Raw genomic sequence first — 6,242 nt, forward strand, 5'->3', positions numbered from 1 at the left:
AAGGCCTGTAAATAGAGAGGTGGGACAGTGCTTCACCAGAGACTCTCACTGATGCTGTTACCTAGTTCATGGTGACGAAACGTCTGAAAACAAACCTTCCAGCTCAGCTAGCTAACTTACATACTTATCATCAACCTGAGCTACAAATCTTCTCAAAAATCACTAAGCTCTATTGAGTTGTATGAGCAGCCGTGATTATATTGAATGGTGACACAGGCTGAAAGGGCCAAATGGCCTCATACAGCTCCTATCTTCAGTGTTTCAATGAATATCTGAATGAAGGGTTATAACAACTGAACTGAGTGGTGCCTAAAATCAAAAGGGTAAGGAATTGGAAATTGGACAGCTATTTTGCTCGCAGTCTTGAATTAGATGGGTAAGATGAAATAACATTGCAACTTTTAAGTGCATGTAACTCCTTTAATGTTGTGGTTAGTCATTGCTGTTGGCTCTGGGCGATGGCAGACCATTCAACAGCGTGGCAAGGTGGTGGCATTGAGTTTCCACAGAAACAAGGCCAGCATAGGAATAACAGTAATCCATTCAGCCCCTCAACCCTGTTCTTCCATTCAGTTGGGGCATCTCAAATTTGTAGCTTTTATGTCCCTTTGTCTCCATGTGAAAAGTGTTCCCAAACTTTATTCCGAAGTGGACAGGCTCTGATGTCAAAGTGATGTTCCTTTGTTCTTCAGAAAAAAAATCTTGTTCTCTGTATCCAGTCAAATCACATTAATACTCTATCAGATTACCCTTCAATCATGAACTGTCTGTGTTCAGGTTTGTCTTTGGTAAGCCGACAGGAAAGTACGGAAAGGGACAAGATCTGACTTCTTCAAACGTTATTGGAAGCAGTGAGTGTGAAAGAGTTTAGAATATGCTGTGTGCTGAGTTGCGAGGCAGGGTACTTGAATTGCAAGAGGATATTTGAAAGACTTGCATTGATTTAGCACTTTTTGTGACTCGCAGAGGCCTTAAGAGTGTTTACAAACAGTGGAACGCTTTTAAAGTAGTCACTATGGTACTGCAAGAAATCCAGCATCTAATTATTGCACAAGAAGCTCCCATGTTTTCATCAGGCTGGTCCATCTGACTGTGTACTGAACAGACAGCACCGACAGTAGTCTCTCAGTATTGCACTGGAGAGTCAGTCTCAACTAACCACTCAAGCCCCTTAGGTGACAGTTGAACACGTATGTAAGAAAGAGCAGGGAATGTGCATCCTTCTGCAGTTAAATAGCCTACGAAAGCTGTGCCGAAGCTGGGAGAAAGGTCAATTGTGCAGAGGACCATTGTCAGCCTTGGAATGGTATCACAGCAACAGTTAGGGGCTACTACGAGAGAGATGCCAGAGTAGAGCTGTCAGACAGTAATTAAAAGGGAGCTGAAAAAAAAGGGAACGTGCCAACAGAGATGTACTCTCAAAGTGACAAGAGGCTGTTACTGTCGCTGATTCTCACAATCTGCCAATTGTAACCGGTCCCAGTAACAGGGTTCTTCTGATGCACTGTGCACGGCCACAGATTTACACTGGATCAAACTGGAGCAGGTATTGGTTAATTTATTGACAATGACACTACTGCTTTGGGGTTTGGTTTTGTAGCGCTTCTTTGTTTTGTACAAATATATATATATATAAAGGAAAGTCTTAACATGTTTTGTAAGAAAACGATCTGGTTTTCCTGCTGTGAAATGAGCAGCCATTGATAGATCATAACTATCCAGCCTTACTTGTGATTCACAATAAAGTGTCATTGAGCTACTGTGCTGCCCTTGTATGAATTTTGCTCAGGATCCTGGCCTGCTGATCATTCTCCATTGGGGTCGAATGATGGTTAGCACTGCTGCCTCTCCGCACCAGGGACAGGTTTAATTCCAGCCTTGGGTAACTGTCTGTGTAAAGTTTGTATGTTTTCCGCATGTCTGCATGGGTTGCCTCCAGGTGCTCCAGTTTCCTCCCACTGTCCAAAGATGCATCGATTAGGTGGATCGGCCATGTTAAATGGCCCATCGTGTCCATGGATGTGCAGGTTTGGTGGATTAGCCATTGGAAATGCAGGGGTTACAGGGATGGTGTGGGATGCTCTTCAGAGGACTTGATGGGCCAAATGGCCTGCTTGGGATTCTGTGATTCCAATGGTTGACATGCTGGTTGGTCACATTTGGCTGTCAGTGTGATGAATGCTGTGTAAATTAGAATAATTACCAATGGCTCCACCCACTCACTGGTTCTGGGCAAATCCCTAGTGTCTCAGTCAGGAAAATCAAAGGGGAGATCTGCAACTGCAGATTTTCTTTTTAAGAGAAGGAAAGATATGCACATATCGGGGGGAAAAGATTCATCAAATGTGAGGGTTGCCCTCACTGAGTAAACTGAAACTACTTCTGACAGCAACTATGGATCAACCACATTGTATTGCTCATGTAGACCAGACCAGGTAAGGAAGGTAGATTCCCATCCCCAAGCGCATTTTGGGGTGGTACAATAATGCCAATTGCATGATATTTACAGGCACAACCCCCGATTGTTCAGAGAGAACATGCCGAGGGATGCAGCTACATAATTCTTTGAAGTTACCATCACATATAGACGGGGTGGTTAAGAAGGCATTTAGCACACTTGCTGCCATTGCTCAGTCCTTGTAAACAGGAGTTGGGAAGTCACGTTGAAGTTGTACAGGACCTTGGTGAGGCCTCTTCTGGAGTAACGTGTCCTATTCTGGTTGCCCAATTATAGGAAGGATATTATTAAAGCTGGAGAGGGTTCAGAACAGACTTACCAGCATGTTGCCAGGTGTGACAGGTTTGAGTCATAAAGAAAAGCTGGATCGGCTGGGCCATTTTGCACTGGAGCATATCAGGTTGAGAGGCCTCCTGATAGAAGTTTATAAGATAGAGTTAATGGTAGTTGTCTTTTCCCTAGGATGGGGGGATTTCAAGACCAGGGGGCACATTTTTAGGACATAAGAACTAGGAGCAGGAGTAGGCTGTCTGGCCCCCTTCAAGCCTGCTCTACCACTCAATAAGATCACGGTTAATATTCTCATGGACTCAGTCTCTCATCATAAGTCAACCCCCTCAACTCTGGAACCAACCTAGTGAACCTCCTCTGCACCCCCTCCAGTGCCAGTACATCCTTTCTCAAGTAAGGAGACCAAATCTGTACACAGTACTCCAGGTGTGGTCTCACCAGCACCCTGTACATCTGTAACATAACCTCTCTGCTTTTAAACTCAATCCCTTTAGCAATGAAGGACAACATTCCATTTGCCTTCCTAGTTACCTGTTGAACCTGCAGACAAGGTGAGAGGAGAGAGATTTTTTTTTAAAAAGACTTGAGGGGCAAATGTTTTACGCAGAGAGTGGTTCAAAGATGGAATGAGATTCCTGAGAAAGTGGTGGATGTGAATATAATTATAATGTTTAAAAGACATTTGGATGGATACATGAATAGGAAAGGTTTGGAGAGATATGGGCCAGGAGCAGGCAGGTGGGAATAATTTAGTTTGGGATTAGATTTGGCATGGACTGGTTGGACCAAAGGGTCTGTTTCCATGCTGTATGACTGTAACTCCATGAACAGGAATGAGAATCCCTCCAACCTGATGTTCTTTGTGCTACATTTTACAGTTAATGTGTTCAAATCTCATCTCAGCCTCATCCCAATCCCCCTCCAACCTTCAGATCTCTGCATTCTTCAACTCTGACTGATCGTTTCCCTCTAGGAGGGACTGAATGGACTGCACAAACTGCACCCACAATGGGAGAAGTGACCATTCGTTCCCCTACTGAGTGCTGAAGGGATGGAATGAGATTTATCCCATCACCCGAGCTGCAGTGAGCTCCCCAGTGAAAGCCCATCACTTGCTCCACGTGTGGAAAGTGTTTGAATTATGTCGTCCGATCAGCTGACATTTTGGTTCATTCACTGGTTCATCCACTACAGCAAGACAGCAGCGATTCACTCTCCCTCCCAGCAGAAAGTGTATCCTAGTATTAATCGCTGATTTTATTCTGGGGAAGTGACATTGCTGGCTTCTGAGGCTGCAAGACAGACTTTTTTTTATTCCCCCCCAGTCCAAGTGTAACATGGCTCTGTTTCTGAACAGCCAGGAGGAGGGATTAATCAACCTCAGCACAGACAAAAATACTCACAAGAAGGAATGTGTGCTCAATGAATAACTCTGAAACACAGTTTTGAATGTACCTATTAAAGATACAACAGAAGCTACTCAGGGCAGTCTGTGTCCCAAAGGCACTGACTGGGGTATGAGACCTCTTCCCCCAAGTCCTAGAGTCACACAACACAGAACCAGACCCTTTGCTCCGACTTGTCTATGCCAAGTAAATATCCTAAATTAATCTAGTCCATTTGCCAGCATTCCCCCTAAAGCCTTCTTATTCATATACCCATTCAGATGCCTCTTAAATGTTGCAATTGTACCAGCCTCCACCACTTCCTCTGGCAGCTCATTCCATACACGTACCACCCTCTGTCTGAAAAAGTTGCCCCTTAAGTCTCTTTTATATCTATCCCCTCTCATCTTAAACCTATGCCCTCTATTTTTGGAAAAAGGACCTTGTCTGTTTACCCTATCCATGCCCCTCATGGTTTTATAATCTCAATAAAGGTCACCCCTCAGCCTCCAATGCTCCAGGGAAAATAGCCCCAGCCCATTTAGCCTCTCCCTATAGCTCAAACCCAGCAACATCCTTATATATCTTTTCTACATGCGTCAAGTTTAAAAACATCTTTCCTATAAGCAGGAAGACCAGATTAAATGCAGTATTCCAAAAGTGGCCTCACCAATGTCCTGTACAGCCGCAACATGACATCCCAACTCCTATACTCAATACACTGACTTCTAAAGGCATGTGTACCAAATGCCTTCTACTACCCCATCTAAAGGAGTGTTGAGAGTTTAAATAAAGCTGGATACCAATTTTATCCCTCTCCTTAGCGACCATCTGAGGCTAAAGCAGTCTGTTCACATCTTTAGTGTCATGTCTGACTCCAGGCTGACAGGCTGGTCATTACATCTGTACCTTCATTAACGTGACCTTAATTACTTCCCTGTCTCAGCTCAGTTGCTGCAGAAGCCATACCTTTTTTACCTCTAGACTCGCCTCCCAAAGCCCTCCCAGGTTTTGTGCTCCATTAACAAGCTCATCTGAAACTCTCTGGCCTACATCCTAACACACATCTGTGTCCTATGCACCCAGTAGCATCTGTTAACTGATCTGAACTGGCTAACGCCTGCCATAAAATTATCATCATTGTTTTGAAATCTCTTTGTGGCCTCGTCCCTATCTCTACAGTCCTACCACCAAAACAGCTACTTCTCCAGTTCTGGCCTCTAGTGCATCCCCAACTATAATTTCTCAGCCATATCTTCAGCTTAACTTGCTTGCTCCTGTAAGATGTTGCCTGAACTTGGGGCCTTGACAAAGCTGTTGGCTACCTGTCCCCTTAATCACCTTATGTAGTTCAATGTTAAAGTTTGTTTCCGTCACATCCCCTGAGAGTGTTTGATTATGTTAATAGTGACATATAAATACAAGACGTCACCCTTGAACAACGGCCAGCATCAACAGATATTTGTACATGGCTATCTCCTGGCAATGAACAGGGACCAGCTTTTACCCAAAGGCCGAGTGTAGAGTGATCAGGTTAGGCAGTGCAAATCAGCAGTCTGAACGAAATCTGTCCATCAGTTGTTTAATTACAGGATTCCTCTAACTGAGCCACTAAGGGATCTGCCTTCTTTCTACAGTTTGTTTGTAGTTTAAACATTGATTTACTGGCTATGGCCAGAACTTGCCATGCTTTATTGTTCACTATTGAGAAAATAGTGGGAAGCCCCTGTCTTGAACAACTGTAGTCTACATACGAGGTACATTCACAGTGCTGTTAAGGAGGGGGTTCGACCAAGAAATCCAGGACTTTTCAGACAAAGAAAGAACTGTGATATCGTTCCACGTCAGGGTGGTGAGAGCCTCAGAGGCAACTTGCAATGGTACACCCTTTATCCCTGAGGTTTGGTAGATGCTGTGAAAAGTATCTTACATGCTTTTAGTCTTGTTATACATACACATTAACAGAAAAGGAGCAACGGGTGAGATGGGATATGGTGCTTCACAGTCGCACAGCGTTCTTCTTAAGCCGAGCCAAAATGGTACAATGAAACACTGCAGAAAATAAGCTTTATTTTAAAACCCATTGGCACAGTCAAGCAGCTTAAAAC

Source organism: Chiloscyllium punctatum, chromosome 26 (assembly GCF_047496795.1).
Source record: "Chiloscyllium punctatum isolate Juve2018m chromosome 26, sChiPun1.3, whole genome shotgun sequence".
Classification (NCBI taxonomy): domain Eukaryota; kingdom Metazoa; phylum Chordata; class Chondrichthyes; order Orectolobiformes; family Hemiscylliidae; genus Chiloscyllium; species Chiloscyllium punctatum.